Below are 18684 nucleotides of genomic sequence, written 5' to 3'. Positions count from 1 at the left end.
GCTTTAACCACTAGGCTACCCGACCGCCCCAGAAACAGCTATGGATAAGTTAGGTGTAAGTTGTATACGTTAAAAGCACGCTGATATACGTTGTAGTACGCCGAGGCTTAAAAACAGTTTTGTACATGCACAACATTTTCGGCGTATGAGAATATATGAAGGTATGAATTATACGTTAGGCATACGTAAGGGGTACGCTCTACAAAAGTTTACACACGCAAGATATACGTTACCCATACGGCCCGTTTTAGGCACCTTTCCCCTACGCTGAGCGCGCTAGTCATACGTTACTCATACGCTGGACATACGCTGGACATACGTTGAACACGCCAGACACACTCTAGCAATACGCTTTTATACGCTGTCATAAGTTATGTTTAAGTCAGTGATACGTATTAATACGTTAGACAAGCGTTCCATATATGGTAAACTCTCGTTATGTATACGCTATAGATACGCCAAAATCATGTTTTTTCGGTGAAAGCACGACGTATGACAACGTACTAACTGCCTTTTACACGCTAGGTGTAAGTTACTCTAAAACGTTGTAGTTTGACAGGGTCATTAGACGAAGGTGACTTCACTGACTGGTACATCCGGGTAAGTAAAGTCGCGGTCAGAGCGGCCATGACACAGGGTTCCGGTATAAGGGAAGCACATCCGGGTACCTCGGGGTCAGAGCGGCTATGACCCAGGGTTCGCGCATGAATTAAGCATATTATGTGGTCGTACAAACATAATTTAAAATGTACATGTACGAAAGTGTCTCTTTCAAAATATGCAAAAAACAAACATGCTGGCAACAAATAAAAAATGATCTTGCACCTCTAAGTGTGGGTAAATGTACAACCTGATCGTGTGACTACTAATTACACAGGTAACGCGTGCAGATACCGGCACGCTAACGACGCTATGACTCCACTCTACACCTCCGTACCATGATCCCTTGAAACAAAATAACGTAATGAAGATCTTTTTTCCCAAAGCCAAAGTTCACTTGAGTCACGCGAAGTACTTTAACTGCCGGGACGATAACAGACCACTTTATCAAAGAGTGTTAAATTAGACTTTAAATGATCAATAAACAAAATAAATACTAATGATAATAGTAATTATTGATAATAATGTACATTTCTCGAAACTACCACAAAACAAGGGATGACAAAACCTGGTCAACGGATCAGTGTGCAAATATATTCTCAGCTCCCTGGGGGACATACAGAAGTAGAGATGGAATTTATTTTTACTTTAAGTTACTGAAAAAAGGAGAAGTTACTTCGGGTGCCCTCGACATTTAAAATTTAAAAATTTTTATTCACTGAATCTTTAAAATAAGCGGAAACATTTATTAAAGGCGGTTGCTATAAACTTTAATTAATCTCCTCCGCCGTAATGAAACTTAAAATTTGTAGATGTATTTATGCCACACTGATTGACACATGGCGGCAATCAACTATTGTCAATAGCAACATGTAATTAACAGTTAAAACGCGCGGCGTCAATATTCCTTTCACTATTACACATTCATGAACAACCTCAAACAAGCGACACACTGTCGGCGTCTAAATCTATCCACTCTCATCCTGGCTCGCGTGTGTAAACCTCCCCTGGGACGTAATCATTCGCCCACAAACGCTAGCTGGATAAAACGGTGTCGCTACCCTCTAACAACGGCAACCACCAAACACGGATACAGTCACGGGCAATCCCGAAAGTGGCCGAAGACGACCTAGTAACCGGAAACTAGGCAAAATATACACATTCAACCTGAACAACACCAGACCATGTGGAATGTGGGGGGTTCATACCGAAGGGAGATAACTGTACTAAATCGTAGCAAATGTTACCTTAAGTCAACCCGGAGATTAACACAAGTAATCACCGTAAAGTCACGCTATAGGTATTAACGAATTTAAACGCTTAAGGGAGGTAACTGGTGGGGTAAGTATACCTTTGGTACAATTTACCTGGCGAATGTGTTATGCTTTGTTTACCGGTAAATGGTTTTACACGACCATGTCGAGCTGGGGCTATGGAAGGGTGACAATGCGACTTGTGTAGACCTGTTGCTAGCTCGGCGCTGTGCTCATAACGGTACCCCACAATAGAACAATGCCGGCGTATCGAAGGGGGCAGGAATACACACAGCGAAAGCTAATAGGTGATCGCTGATCAACCGCTAAGAAGATTGAGGGATTGATTTGCAGGTGGAATTATGAGAGACGATCCTTGCAGATCCTAGGAAGGAACGCAGGGATTTAAATCAGTCTTGTTTTGGGTGAGTTACGATTTTCTGTAATTAGAAACATTGGATGTGGGTCACTTGTTATTGACAACGCCTCCCGTCACAGTGCAGGGTGGCAATACTGGCGGCACATGCATATGTTCAGCCGTAGTGAAAGTTTGATGGAAAAGCAAAATAGTACGAATACTGTTGTTGTTTGTTTTAGTTGAATACTGGTAACTATAGTTATGCTTATATTTCAGTATGATCAGTTGACACCAAATACCCTTACAACAGTATTTTCATATCACTGTAAATATGTACTAACTACAAGGTACTGATCTCTCGACCCTTAATTTCCCCTTCTTGTTCTTTGGATGTTAATCTCCATTGTTAATCTCATTACCCTTCTATCACTCCCCCCAACCCTTATCTTTCTCCCTTTCCGCCTCTTTCTATCGACCCCTACGTCACCTCCCTTTTGTTCCTTTATATGCCACCACCACCCAAAATAACAACAACAAAAAACCACAAACAAGACAACAACAAACAACCAAACAACAACAAAAAATCACACCCCCCCCCCCCCCCCCCCACACACACACACACACACACACCAAAGACAAACAACAACTAAAAAGCAACAAAAAAACAAAACAAAAAACACCTTTCTTACACTTTCTCTCTATCTTGAATGAGACACCCGCCTTTACGTGTGCAGTAAATCTGTCGGACATTGCTGTGATATACGGCAGCTTATTTGCCGATATTTCTTACAGTGGGTTTCGTCTTGTTTACACACACTTGTGTCTGTAGCGGACAGATTTATTGGGGTCGCCACGAAATACAAAGCACACGTATTCATTGATACAAACGTGTCATTGTGCCAATGTCATACAAAGTATTTTCAATACTGCAATAAATTGCATGCCTATTGTATTAAATGCAATCTTTAAAGACTTTTTATTTCACACTACTTCTCACACTTGCGTAAGGGCCTCCTTTCTTACTCAGCACAATTTGACGAAATGTGTTCTGAATAAGGGCCCCAACCAACTTTGCCTCACTCACCCCAACCTTTACTTGCTTCACCTCACCCTTACTTACCCACCCACCTTTATTTGCCTCACCCCACCTTCTTCAGCAACCCATGCTTGTATCCCCCCGTGAAGATCCGGGTTAAAATAGATCTTCAGCAACCCATGCTTGTCTCCCTCCGTGAAGTTCCGTGTTAGAATAGATCTTCAGCAACCCATGCTTGTCTCCCCCCGTGAAGATCCGTGTTAGAATAGATCTTCAGCAACCCATGCTTGTCTCCCTCCGTGAAGTCTGTGTTAGAATAGATCTTCAGCAACCCATGCTTGTCTCCCCCCGTGAAGATCCGGGTTAGAATAGTTCTACAGCAACCCATGCTTGTCTCCCCCCGCTAAGTTCCGTGTTAGAATAGATCTTCGGCAACCCATGCTTGTTTCCCTTCGTGAAGTTCCGTGTTAGAATAGATCTTCAGCAACCCATGGTTGTCTTCCCCCGTGAAGTTCCGTGTTAGAATAGATCTTCAGCAACCCATGCTTGTCTCCCCCCGTGAAGATCCGGGTTAGAATAGATCTTCAGCAACCCATGCTTGTCTCCCTCCGTGAAGTTCCGTGTTAGAATAGATCTTCAGCAACCCATGCTTGTCTCCCCCCGTGAAGATCCGTGTTAGAATAGATCTTCAGCAACCCATGCTTGTCTTCCCCCGTGAAGTTCCTGGTTAGAATAGATCTTCAGCAACCCATGCTTGTCTCCCCCCGTGAAGATCCGTGTTAGAATAGATCTTCAGCAACCTATGCTTGTCTTCCCCCGTGAAGTTCCTGGTTAGAATAGATCTACAGCAACCCATGCTTGTCTCCCTCCGTGAAGTTCCGGGTTAGAATAGATCTTCAGCAACCCATGCTTGTCTCCCCCCGTAAAGTTCCGTGTTAGAATAGATCTTCAGTAACCCATGCTTGTCTCCCCTCGTGAAGATCCGTGTTAGAATAGATCTTCAGCAACCCATGCTTGTCTTCCCCGTGAAGTTCCGGGTTAGAATAGATCTTCAGCAACCCATGCTTGTCTTCCCCCGTGAAGATCCGTGTTAGAATAGTTCTACAGCAACCCATGCTTGTCTCCCACCGTGAAGATCCGGGTTAGAATAGATCTTCAGCAACCCATGCTTGTCTCCCCCCGTGAAGATCCGTGTTAGAATAGATCTTCAGCAACCCATGCTTGTCTCCCCCCGTGAAGTTCCGGGTTAGAATAGATCTTCAGCAACCTATGCTTGTCTCCCCCCGTGAAGATCCGGGTTAGAATCGATCTTCAGCAACCCATGCTTGTCTCCCCCCGTGAAGATCCGGGTTAGAATAGTTCTACAGCAACCCATGCTTGTCTCCCTCCGTGAAGTTCCGGGTTAGAATAGATCTTCAGCAACCCATGCTTGTCTTCCCCCGTGAAGATCCGTGTTAGAATAGATCTTCAGCAACCCATGCTTGTCTCCCCCCGTGAAGATCCGTGTTAGAATAGATCTTCAGCAACCCATGCTTGTTTCCCCCCGTGAAGATCCGGGTTAGAATAGATCTTCAGTAATCCATGCTTGTCTCCCCCCGTGAAGATCCGTGTTAGAATAGATCTTCAGCAACCCATGCTTGTCTCCCCCCGTGAAGATCCGGGTTAGAATAGATCTACAGCAACCCATGCTTGTCTCCCCCCGTGAAGTTCAGTGTTAGAATAGGTCTTCAGCAACCCATGCTTGTCTCCCCCCGTGAAGATCCGGGTTAGAATAGATCTTCAGCAACCCATGCTGGCAGCTAGAGGCGACTATGCTTGACGTAAGACTAAGGGGATCGGGTGGTCAGGCTCGCTGACTTGGTTGATACGTGTCATCGTATCCAAATTGCATGCTCATGATGTCAATCACTGGATGGTCTGGTCCAGACTCGATTACCTACAGACCGCCGTTATAAAGCTGGAATATTGCTAAGGGCGGCGTTAATAAAAAGACAAACAATAAGCTGACACCCAGATAATTGAAATACTGTTCAAAACGAGGTTGAACAAACACACAAACAAACAAACAAACATTCCCGCTTGTATCAGTCGTCTTGTCATGTGTCAAGGCAACGTCCTGTTTACTGTGCTGATATATAGGTAGTCAAGGAACCAACTCAATTCCCGAGCCTCGAGCATGTTTGATCTCCGAGATTTGCCGTATCAATGATGCCCTGGGTGGTACGCGCTGATTGATGGAGCTTCTCAATATGTATGGTGCTCCGCAGGGAACATCACGGAATTACCTGATTGCTCATACAGTAGGCATAATAAAACCAAGTCACTGCCTGAAGTCTCGATGTTACTTTGTTGTAAGTCTGTAACACATGAATGAATTATTTGGGTGGTAGTCTCGAAGGAACTAAAAATAATATTGCATATTGCTGTTGATTTATGAGTTTAGTAGGAAGGGATATACAGTGAATCAATTACTGTTAGCCGAAGACGATGTGACCAACGCATTGATGAAGGATGGCACGCGAAAACAGTCAGGTCTCATCCGGGTATTATCAGCAGCCATTGTGTCCAACAGATCCCCTTTGTACTACATGTACACCAAGCATTGTGCAGGTATTCGGCCACCATTGCTGGTATTCAAATTTGGGTATACAGCCTAATTAGGCTCTCCGAGATATTGCTTTATCAATATGAGCATACCTGCGGTCAACTGAATGAGATGATGAGTTCATGTGACGTCATGCAAACACGTGCAATGTTGCTGATCATGATAATCATCACCTACCCTCACTCACTCACTCTGGGCGCTTGGGTAGCCTAGTGGTTAAAGCGTACGCTCGCCACTCCGTATACCTGGGTTTGATTCCCGTCGTGGGTACAATGTGTGAAGCCCATTTCCGGGGTCCCCTGCTTTGATATTGCTGGGGTGTTGCTAAAAGCGGCGTAAAACAAAACTCACTCACTAACTCATCTTCTTAGGGGATTCGAGGTTAGAATAGGTCCCTCGCAACATACGCGACTAAATAGACAGGTAGATAGGTTCGGTGACTTGGTTGATAGCATTTAGTCGTACCCATGTGCATGAATCGTTGCTCATGATCTCGACCACTGGATTAACTGATCCAGAGTTGATTATTGAAAGGCCGCCGTCATAAAATATTGCAGAATGCGGGGTTACTCCCTCACAGGTGGAGAGCTAGAGCTGTGCGCGTCGATATGGTGGTGAGGTGAGGTGAAATTGGGTTTAACGTCGCGTCCAAGATTATTGCACTTATATAGCGACGTGCATGCACGTGTATGTGTGTGTGTGTGGCTGCTTGTACTAGTCCGGACTGATGCCGATTTATAGTGCTAGCTCACTGAGATACCATGCCGCAGTTTAACATGAATACCCCACTCAGACACAGTATACTGACTCCGAGCCGACCAGTCCTTGTTTTAGCCCCTTAATGCCGAGCGCCAGACAGGGTAACAACAAGTACAATCTTTTAACGTCTTTTTGTATGACGCGGCCCGGGATCGAACCCTGGACCTTCCGCTCTCCGGGCGGACGCTCTACCACAAGACCACGGAGGCGGTCGCGTCGATATGGTATTTCCCCATATCTACGTATAATGTAGCATCAAGAATGTTCCCAGCCATCTTGTACGCGTAGGTTGAAGAGCTCGTCTTTATCGGTAGATCGTGTAATGCAATGTCCCGTGGTTCGTTCTTTTGTCGGATACAGGTTTCCGTACTTTTTTTATCAATTACATCGTCTTGTATTAATCCTACAGTGATAAAATAGATCCTTCCTGGATCGGGGTTGACGGGACGCGTGTGCATATTGATTTGTGTCAGTGCAGTTTCACAAGCTAATTGACGACAGCCGTTGTTCTGTAATAACCTAGCACTGTTCTCTCTGACAATGAGGAGCGGAAGATGTGGATTATTCACGAGAAGGGCTTAAAGCCAGCTTCTGTAACAGGCACAAAGCTTTAATCCTTATCAAGTCCAGATAAAGAGATGAAAGGTAACTACAGCCTTGCTGTAAATATGATTAAAACACACACCTAGCAGATATTGGAATATGTTTGAATTATTATTCGTAAAGAACCGGACAAAAGAAAGTATACACCCATGTTTGATGGTGGCTAAAATCAAACAAACCAGAAATGGTTATTTGATGGTGGTGGTTTTGATACGGGTATCATAGCTGTGTTTCGTACTTTTATCTGCTGTGTTTCGACGACAGTTTTCAGCCAAGTAACGTTTGATAACGTTTGTAATCTTTTGGTAAATCGTATTTTCAAGAGTATACTTACGTTTGCCCGGCAGTTTTTGTAAACTATTTTTTAATGCTGTTAACATATGCAAAGCAGGTCCATCTTAAGAATTTTAATACATATTTTCGTGTATATTATCGGCAAGCGCATCTTGGAAATTAAGTTTCAAGTTAATATGTGTAGTATTGTATACATATTGTTAAAATGGTCATTGACGCTAGGGCTACACGATGTTAATAAGTACTTGACATCGACTGGCCCACTTAACACATCAATTGTGGCGTGTCGACTTTAAATTGAAACAATAAGTTAACCCAGAAATCTATACGCAAAAGAATTCAGTGTGAAATCAACAAATAACAAATGACGTTTATACAACTAACCATTGTATTATAAAATCAACTAGGTTTACAACTCAATATAACTTACTACAAAGTAATTACAATGACAATACACAATAGTGAGTGAGTGAGTATGGGTTAACGCCGCTTTTAGCAATGTTCAAGCAATATCACGGCGGGGGGACACCAGAAATGGGCTTCACACATTGTACCCATGTCGGGAATCGAACCCGGGTTTTCGGCGTGACGAGCGATCGCCTTAACCACTAGGCTACCCGACCGCCCCAGTACACAATAGAGTGGTAATACAGTTACAATGACAGTATAAAACAGAGTGGCAGTACAGTTACAATGACAGTATAAAATACAGCAGCAGTGGTAATAGGGAAAAGGTCAGTGATAATAATATTCACCTAGCAGCAACAGTGGTCAAGCTTTCAAAATAGGCCTAGGCTGGATATCCGGGGCAAAAACAATGATCTTCACACAGCCATTGGTCTTGTTGTAATGTGAGATGTGATGGGAGATGAAACAGGCATGTGCTTACCCCACTTATAGTCTCAACACCTTCTAGAAAATTATATACTATGTTGGATTAGTCTATTCCAGGTTATACTTGACTCCACAAGCATCTAAATATAGTAACTTCCATACCACTGCTTACATTCGGTAGTTATTCATTCCTGACAACTAATTATTGTTAAAACATAATGTTACGAACTTCTACTGAACCTTAACAGAAACAATGTAATAAAATTACAACTCTGTTCAAAAATAAAATCAGCCATATAACACCATTCTGTACTGTACTGTACTGTACTCAGGAGTGGTACATGATATGTATATCAAGATTGATATATATCTACGCAAGTATTTATCTGCGTGGGGTCTATATACCCGTCGACCCGTGAAGATCCGGGTTGAGAATAGGTCTTCAGCAACCCATGTTTGTCGTAAGAGGCGACTAACGGGATCAGGTGGTCAGGCTCGCTGACTTAGTAGATACATGTCATGGTATCCCCAATACGTGGATCGATGCTCATGATGTCAATCACTGGATCATCTGATCCAGGCTCGATTATTTTCAGACCGCCGTCATATAGTTGGAATATGCTAAGTGCGGCATTAAACAACAAACAAATATACAAACCATATACCTAAGCAAGCAAGCTTTAAAAGCCACCATGAACTCTAAATGATCCATGACATCGGGTAATACCTTTATACATTTATAAAGCCCCAATGCATTGCATGTACTTTACAAATTACCTATTATATATACAAGATAAACATTACCCCGCCGTCACCCTAACCCACTACATTCACCCCTATCAGTAACATAATACACCTTGCTTTCACGCAGGGATTTCATTTCTGACTTCAAACTCTAACATTTGTTGACTGAGCGGTTTTGACAATGTTCACGACCCTTGACCTATGTGACCGGTGAAGGTCAAATGTAGTTTACAGGTATATTGCCAAATGAATATACATCTCTGTCGGTGGGACTGAGCCGGTGGCCAGGGGCCTGGGTTACCAGCCATCGCAACTTACGGGTTCAAGCTTGAAGAACGACGCCATCGGTTTGGGATTGGTGTTGCACCGATTCTCTCTTCCATGTAATAGCTGCCCCGCGTAAATCAGTACCTCGTTAGGTCGAAATCCTTTATCTCGATATATCATTTAAGACGATGTTACATTTTGCTTTTGGGAGAATTCCATAACGACACATTGGTCTGATATTGCAGTCCTCTTGTGTCGAACTATGGTTGTATTTGCGACTGTACAAGGACTTCGTGTTGCCGACCTTCAGTAGATTACATGTGGACGTGGTAATAGTAGCTGTATTTCAGTATAAATCTCGTTGCCCATGTACGAGCATATTATCACATGGATATAACAATCGTGTACTGGTGATGCGCTTGCTGCAGTCATGGTCTCCTTAGAACAACTGCATTTCTTCTTACTGGAGTGCTGTAGTTACTTCTGTATGATTATACACAGTCAGTAAAGATGTATCCTTTGTTTCGTTTAATAAACAACAGGGAGTGACAACATCTTTATCGCTCGTCACGAATACTACCCGAGATTTATTTCCCACATTTGTGTGACCCGTGACGAGCCGTGACGAGGTACCGCAGTGAATAGGTCTTCAGCAATCCATACTTGTCGTAAGAGGCGACTACCGGGATCGGGTGGTCAGGCTCACTGACTTGGTTGATGCATGCCATCGTATCCCAATTGTATAGATCGATGCTCATCATGTTTAATCACTGGATTGTCTGGTCCAGACTCGATTATTTACAGACCGCCGTCAAATAGCTGGAATATTGCTACGTTCGGCGTTAAGCAACCAGCAAACACACAAAAGATATATGTGTTATGTCTGAACCAATTGTGATAGCCGTGCTTTGATAGCGCTGGAGTCTGGACAAAAGCGTCGCCAAAGTCTTTCTCACATAGACCGCCTCCGTGGTCTAATGGTAGAGCGTCCGCCCGGAGAGCGGAACGTCCGGGGTTCGATCCCCGCCCGCGTCATACCAAAAGACGTTAAAAGATGGTACTTGTTGTTACCCTGTCTGGCGCTCGGCATTAAGGGGCTAAACAAGGACTGGTCGGCTCGGAGTCAGTATACTGTGTCTGAGTGGGGTATTCATGTTAGACTGCGGCATGGTATCTCAGTGAGCCAGCACTATAAATCGGCATCAGTCCGGACTAGTACAAGCACCAACACACACACATACACGTGCATGCACGTCGCTATATAAGTGCAATAATCTCGGACGCGACGTTAAACCCAATTTCACCTCACCTCACCTTTCTCACATGATCTCATATACTACTCAAAAGAAGTTAAAGAACACATGAGTTTTTCATATAATTGGAGTTAATCTGTCATAACTAGCGGGTATTGCAACCCACAGCCTGCCAATTGTGGGTGTTCTTAAACTTGTGTTGAGTAGAATACCAACATATTAAGATTGCAAAGGTGAGGTGAGGTGAAATGGGGTATAACGTCGCGTCCAAGATTATTGCACTTATATAGCGACGTGTGTGTGTTTGTGTGGCTGCTTGTACTAGTCCGGACTGATGCCGATTTATAGTGCTAGCTCACTGAGATACCATGCCGCAGTTTAACATGAATACCCCACTCTGACACAGTATACCGACTCCGAGCCGACCAGTCCTTGTTTTAGCCCCTTAATGCCGAGCGCCAGACAGGGTAACAACAAGTACCATCTTTTAACGTCTTTTGGTATGACGCGACCGGGAATCGAACCCCGGACCTTCCGCTCTCCGGGCGGACGTTCTACCACTAGACCACGGAGGCGGTCTAAGATTGCAAAGACAGAGTAACTCCTTAATTCTAACACATGCGTGATGTCCGGCTTGATGAACATGAACAATAATGAGTATACTTAAATGATGAAATCCGGGAAATAATTGATCATTCTACCCATGCCTCCTGCGATGAAAACCTAATCAGACATATAAACATAGCGTGTATCCCAGACAGCGTAAGGTTCAGCTGTAGTCAGGGTGATGACGAGTCAGTCAGCAGGTTCGTGTCGGTTGCTCACTTTACATCTGTTTCTGCGTCATATAATACTCGCGGAGAAGTTCAAATCGTGCTTATAAATAAGAACGTGTTCATTACAAAGGATAAGTCATGATTAGCACCTTTGCACGTACGGGCCACATCCTGTTAGCCGGGGAACGAAAAGTTGATGTTGAATGAATCAGTTGTGTTTTACGCCGCTAAGTATTTCAGTTATATCAAGGCGATCAGATTCATGTGGGATGAAAGCCCGAAAGAATGCAAGTCTTAGAGTTTTACCATTTCGGTATCGACTAGCACGGGCGTGGTGCTAATGAACCATGCAAATATTCAGGGCGACCCGTGAAGATTCCGGGGTAGAATGGGTCTTCAGCAACCCATGCCTGCCGTAAAAGGTGAGTGACTATGCTTGTCGTACAAGGCGACTAACGGGATCGGGTGGTCAGGCTCGCTGACTTGGTTGATGCATGTCATCGATCTCAATTGCGAGGATCGATGCTCATGATATTAATCACTGGATTGTCTGGTCCATACTCGATTATTTACAGACCGCCGTCTTATAGCTGGAATATTGCAGAGTGCGGCGTTAAACAACAAATCAACCAACAACCAACCAACCCACGATCATAGGTTTCCAAACTGATCAAATTCAGATCTTAGTGCTCACAACCGCTTTATCCCGACCAATCAGAACGTCGCTTACGAGATCGTGAAAGTCCGAATGTGTTTTCTAATCATGCAACCTCGAAACGTTTGACACGGGTCATTTCGAACGTCAGTTACGGGCTCTGCGACTTTTTCCAAATGCTTGACATTGTCTACCTCTTATTCCAGAGGGATAAACATTTGACACGGAAAAGACTGTCCATAGCTCGTGGGATGTATTGACATACAATCTCGGCCACCTATTAGACATTCCAGAATTATCTTTTGTTCAGTTTTCAAATTTTAAACCGAGGACTTCGTCAAAATCGTTTAAAAGCTTAAACTGGAATGGAAGTCGCCATTTTGAAACTAATCTCGTAAAGCACGAGGCAGCTACTTCCTGTTTGGCTAATGGCCACTTCTTGTAAGTCATTTCATTGGTCGGTCAAAGTTCGCGAAACGTTGACCTGTATTATGGAATTTCTTCAGATTTTTGTGTAGCGGTAGTGGTAGACTAACATGTCTGAAATAAACATAATGTACAGATAAAACAGTTGTTAAATTAAGGTTATGAAATAAAATAAAAGGATCCCAGAGACTCTCTTCCGTTTCTGATACTGCAGTAACAGACTAGAATATTATAGACTTGCATGGGCTGTATTGGATATATTAGTTACAGGGCCTGACTACGGTAGCGAAAACTAAGCTCTGATTCTAATGAGATTTCCTGGTTTAGGGCATGCCTAGGTCACGGAGCACTGAACAGCGCACTGCGGCGCCTTCGACGACTGTGTCACGACAAGGTGGGGTAGCCTTGTGGTCAAAGCGTTCTCCCGTCACGCCGACGGCATGTGTTCAAATCCCAACACGGTACAATTTCTGAAGGGATTTTAATGTTTCTCTGAATACGTTGTGCCCAGATTTCCGTTAGTAAGAGGAAATAACCAATTTGAAAACAAAACAGAATGCTTCTAGCTAAATAACTGTACACAAGTAGTCTCGCTAACCACATGTATTATTTGGAAAATCTGTATTGTGACCAAAACGACACTGTTTAACCAAATGTGACGGCTGCAGAAACCTAATTACCCGATCAATAAGCTTCCAATACATGTTTAATTCAACTCCATCAACCTCAGAATGACAGTAACACTACCTACACTAATTAATGACTTTACAAACCAATAGTTTCACGGCCTGTTGCCATACCGTTATCTTCCACGGCTAATGTGGAATTATTTCTGATCGGTTTAAAATATCCTCCCGTCTCAGGTTAAACGGTTGACAAAAGACGTTGTTGAAACATTAAGATCTACCGTTGTAATCTGTTACCACTGATATCTACTTCTGAATAATGAATCATTGGTATGCCAGCTGGGGTTATAGTTCAATGACCTGTGTCTGATCTCTGTTAGGTTCTACACACACAAGACAAAGATGATAGCTCCGTCATGTTGATATTATTGATTGGTTTCTACCTTGTTGGTTATCGATTGTTTCACCGTTAGGATTGTTATATAATCGGTATGTGTAACTTAAGTAAACATATTGACTTTGTAATTGAGTTATTGATTAGCAAATCGATATATATTGTTTTAATAATGACATCGATATTATTGGCTGTTTAGGAGAGTGTTGTATTGATATTTGTTATTTAGTAAGCGTGTTATGTTTTACTAGGCTGCTTCTACACAATTATGGGCGTTTAATGGTTTTCATGACGGAGTACAAACACGTATGTGTTCGATATCTGAAATAACTGAACATAAAATGCATATAGAAAGGGTGTTTATTTTAAGCCAATAAGGCTTGGGGGAGGAGTGTGTTTTAATGCGAGTGTTTTTATTTCCTCCGAACAAGCATTGACACAGAAACACCATCATGATTTTTAAGTCATTAACGCCATGCAGTAAAATAGTTTAAGTTCGCGAGGATAGCCGTTAGTTAAAATGGCCGTCTTTGACACCAACTGATTCCACAAAGAACCTTTTGTATTCTATCAAGGTCTAAGTCGGCTGGTTTCTCAATCTGCAAGGGTCTTCACGTCCTGTGCGCAAACAAATTTAAAACGGACGCAGATAACTGACATTGCGAGTTCTGGGGGAGCGCAAAGGTATGGTTGTTAAATGATTTAGATTGAAGTTCAGAGCATAAGTGGGTGGTTCTCTTCAATCAAACATTCACATCCCTTTCGGTAATAATCGTCTAAGCCTGTACAATAATATGACATTGAGAAACTGCTTGGAAATCAAGTGAGTGAGTGAGTGAGTGAGTTGGGTTTAACGCCGCTTTTAACAGTATTCAAATTATATCATGGCGTGTCAGCTTAATGTGGGAGGAAAGCCCGAAGTGATGCAGGTCTCAGACGTTTACCTCTTCGGTGAAACCCACGAGCACGGGTATGGTGCTGACAAACCTAGAAACTTAAACGGGGCGAACCGGGATTCGAACCCACAATCATAGGTTTCTGGCGTGCCCAAGGGACGCAACTATGCACAGCGAATCGCGACGCCTTAGACGACGGGGCCACCCGTGCCCCCCTTGGAAATCAAGAACACCACATGTCGCCAGCCTTTAACACTAACGTTTATGACTTTGACTCCACAAATATTAACTTAGAATCTGCTAAATCATCTTGTAAATCCCTGAGTTACATACTATACTCACTCACTCACTCGACCACTCACTCGACCACTCACTCGACCACTCACTCACTCACTCAATCAATCAATCAAGCAAGCAAGCAAGCAAGCAAGTAATCAAGCAATCAATCAAGCAACCACTCACTCACTCACTCACTCAGATGTACTGAACAGTGTTTTACGAATACCCCCCCAGTACATTATTTCACTGTGGTACACAGCAATGGCACATGCGATGTCAATCTCACATAAGCCTCACTCAGGTGTTGCCGGTTCCAAAACGGGCGCGTGTCACACATGGACACTGCACCATAAAACTGATGCCTTCTAAGCAGATGGTATATATTTTCATACAACGTCACATAAGCTCCTTGAACTCAAGTGTATGTCGTGAGACACAATGGGAGGGTCGCTCGTGTCTCGGCTCAATAAGAGGCTTGATGTTAAGACATACAAGTCAACAAGCCCTTGAACCATAGTTTCTCTCTCTGGGGTTGCTATGAAACAAACAACGCTTGTTTTGAGATTGCCTGGATATTTGAAGGTCACATCAGTATACACTTGTCCAGGGCAAAGGAATATGCTAGCGTGACTGCCTAGTGACTGATCCTAGTCGCAAATGTCACTTCAAAATAATTAAGTCGGAGGGTCTACGCTAAGAGCTGCACAAGAGCCTCGTTGATCCAGCCAGCTGCACTGAACTGTATATTTTGGTCCCCCCCCCAAAAAAAAAAAAAAAAAAAAAAATTTAAAAAAATTTAGCTCGAAAGAGTTGTGTCCCTTTGCTTGTACAAGGACCCGCTGATTGCGGTTTTGAATCCTAGAATCGGTCCATGATGATCCGTGGTCGGTAAACGTCTAAGATCTGCATCTACCGGGTCTCCTTCCAATACGAAGATGACACGCCGTGATTGAAATACTGCCCAAAGCGGGGTTAAACCCAGCTCACGCACTCAGTGTAAGTCCGGATGAAATTTAATATCTATGTATAGATATATATAATACATGTTTCCAAATCTGAAAACGCGTTGAGATGAAGAGGGACACACAATTTAATATCCCGGCGGTCCTGTAAACGAATTTTGTATGAGAAACAGTATTTTTTTCCAGCATGTTTGGGGACAGGTTATTGTTTAATATATGGTCAGCCTCGAGCTGTTTCCAACAGTAATCCAACGTTAAGCCACACCCGACCCAACCCCCAACCCAGCCAGCCCCATGTGACAGCTGTTATCTCAAAGTCAATATGTTATCATATTACACAAGATGGAAGAGCGAGCTACGCGGGGGGCAGCGATACGCACAATATGAGATTCCTCCCTCAGAATGAATCCTACAGTCCGACCGTAACCGTACGTTTATCATACTCAACCAGGGCTGCATATCCACACATATATGGCCAGTCGAGTGTTATAGTCTTGCGGCCGTGTTCCGCCTGTATGCAGCGGTATCTGTATTGGCTTATTACGTGTGATTGATACGATGGGAATCAATACAGGCATAGCGCTCTGGACGTTTATTGGTTGACATGGAGGCTTGATGGACATGCGACTTAACAAAGATCTTTCCCCGGTTGTAGATGATACTTAAATCCCCGCTCCACGACTGGGTCAGTCGCCCCGCTCTGCCATCATCTCAAATGTGATATAAATGGTTAGATTGTGAACTTCTGGTTGCAATCGCTGTGTCAGATATCTTCGTCATTCAACGACTTACAAAGGTATGTCGGATTTCATTTTGTTAATTATTAAACCAGCAGACCTGCCATTTGCCGTTAATGTTTGATTTCATGTGACATTTTTTGCATACTGAATATTGCATATGCAAGATAGGTCGCCCTATGTGGGATTATGGACGGCCCAGTCGTACAGGGCGCCGCAGTTCGTTGTGGAGGGTTGCGTCCCTTGGGCACGCCAGAAACCTGAGATCGTGGGTTCGAATCCCGTTTCGCCCTCATTATGTCGCCAGGTGTGTCAGCACCATGCCCGTGCTCGTGGGTTTCACCAAAGTTGTGAACGTCTGAGACCTGCATCGCTTCGGGATATATTCCATATTAAGCTGACATACCATGATGTAACTGGAATACTGTTCACTCGCACACTCCTATGTTAGCACGCTGCAAGGAGTTAGCGGCATCGTTTCGTGAGTGAGTGAGTGAGTTTGGTTTTACGCCGCTTTTAGCAATATTCCAGCAATATCACGGCGGGGGACACCGGAAATGGGCTTCACACATTGTACCCATGTCGGGAATCGAACCCGGATCTTCGGCGTGACGAGCGAACGCTTTAACACTAGGCTACCCGACCGCCCCGCATCGTTTCGTGGATTTAGGACTTCTGGTTTTTAATGGGCGCGTCATCTTTGTTATTTAAAAACTACCAAAGGAATCTCTCATTTTCTTTTGAACAGATCGACTTTCTTTACAGGTGAGGTGAAATGGGGTTTAACGTCGCGTCCAAGATTATTGCACTTATATAGCGACGTGCATGTACGTGTGTGTGTGGCTGCTTGTGCTAGTCCGGACTGATGCCGATTTATAGTGCTACCTCACTGAGATACAATGCCGCAGTTTAACATGAATATCCCACTCAGACACAGTATACTGACTCCGAGCCGACCAGTCCTTGCCGAGCGCCAGACAGGGTAACAACAAGTACCATTTTTTAATGTATTTTGGTATGACGCGGCCGGGGTTCGAACCCCGGACCTTCCGCTCTCAGGGCGGACGCTCTACCACTAGACCACGGAGGCGGTCTTCTTTCTTTATAGTTATTCAGGTAGTACACAATGTACATGCAAGTTGAAATAGGCCTTTCGACTTAATGGGGGCAGCTGTATTCAAGGTAGTTCGTCTTGTCTGTATGCTATTTGGAGTTAGAGGTATCATTTCAGTTCATGTTGATAGCTGGTTACATTCACGACAGATCAGGTCATTACAATGGTGTCGTGTATTACCCGTAATAGGAAGTCATTACAAACGTATATGTCAGTACATATCTACACGACAATGCTTATCGATAGGCGACTAACGGGATCGGGTGGTCAGGCTCGCTGACTTGGTTGATGTATGTCATCGATCCCAATTGCGTGGATCGATGCTCATGATATCAATCACTGGTTTCTCTGGTCAGCACTCGATTATTTATATGATATATTTACATATAGATGGAATATTGCTGAGTGCGGCATTAAACAACAAACAAAACAAGAAAACTCGTCTCTCTCATCATCAATCACTGGATTGTCTGGTCCAGGCTCGATTATTTACAGACCGCAGTCATAAAGCTGGAATATTGCTGAGTGCAGCGTTAAGCAACCGACCAACATATTTACACGATAGGACGTGTAGTGTCAGAGGTAAATGATATCTAAGTGAACCTTCTCAATATATTGTCTGCGGAGTCGACCGTTTCGATATTCGTGGGTGGGGTGAGGCCGTGTCTGAAATTTTCAATCTTTTCCCGGAGGAACTGGCAACTCAACAAGTTGACCTCAGGTTTAAAAACAAAATACAAGAATCGGTAGCTTGACATGCTAGATGTGAATATTGATAAAACCAGCGTAAACCGTTGCTCACTCACTCACCGCTCCAACCAACCAACCACTCACTCACTCCATGGACGGGATGACAAAGGAATTTGAAAGGAGCTATAGTTCCTGAGTTATGGTCTCTGGTGGAACTCAAACTGGTCACATGACGGTACTGGTTACTGAGAAGACAAACCACTGGCAGAAATACCTTTATGCATTAAGATGAGATTTAGACGACAGGGATCAACATGGCTACTTAAGCCGGCAGTAAACCACCCCAGTGGCCTAATTGATGACGCCCACTTCTCCGGAACTAATACATTTGACACATATTGCGCGTAGGCCTTTTTAAGTACCTGAGCCATTAAGCGAGATTACAGGCGTTAACGCCGGACTAATTCCACTGGTCACTAGTGGCTACTGGTCACTTGGTGTTGGCGGGCGAAGGACAACACAC

The 18684-nt window shown here is 43.7% G+C and overlaps 1 protein-coding gene across 2 annotated transcripts in view; it reads left to right on the top strand.

Moving 5' to 3' along the window:
- The first annotated feature begins 1967 nt into the window (after nt 1-1967).
- Nucleotides 1968-18684, top strand: part of LOC124118090 (leucine-rich repeat protein lrrA-like) — a 30030-nt gene continuing 13313 nt past the window's right edge. The window contains exon 1 of one of the 2 annotated variants that reach the window (XM_046480147.2): nt 1968-2278. The gene's annotated coding sequence lies outside the window, so the exon portion shown is untranslated. Of the gene's footprint in view, nt 2279-16286; nt 16417-18684 lie in introns of those variants that run through there. The other variant, XM_046480148.2, reaches the window with a different exon arrangement.

The sequence above is a fragment of the Haliotis rufescens genome, unplaced genomic scaffold, assembly GCF_023055435.1.
Source record: "Haliotis rufescens isolate VD_foot unplaced genomic scaffold, xgHalRufe1.0.p SCAF_9, whole genome shotgun sequence".
NCBI classification, from domain to species: domain Eukaryota; kingdom Metazoa; phylum Mollusca; class Gastropoda; order Lepetellida; family Haliotidae; genus Haliotis; species Haliotis rufescens.
This window is presented reverse-complemented; position numbering and strand designations above follow the sequence as displayed.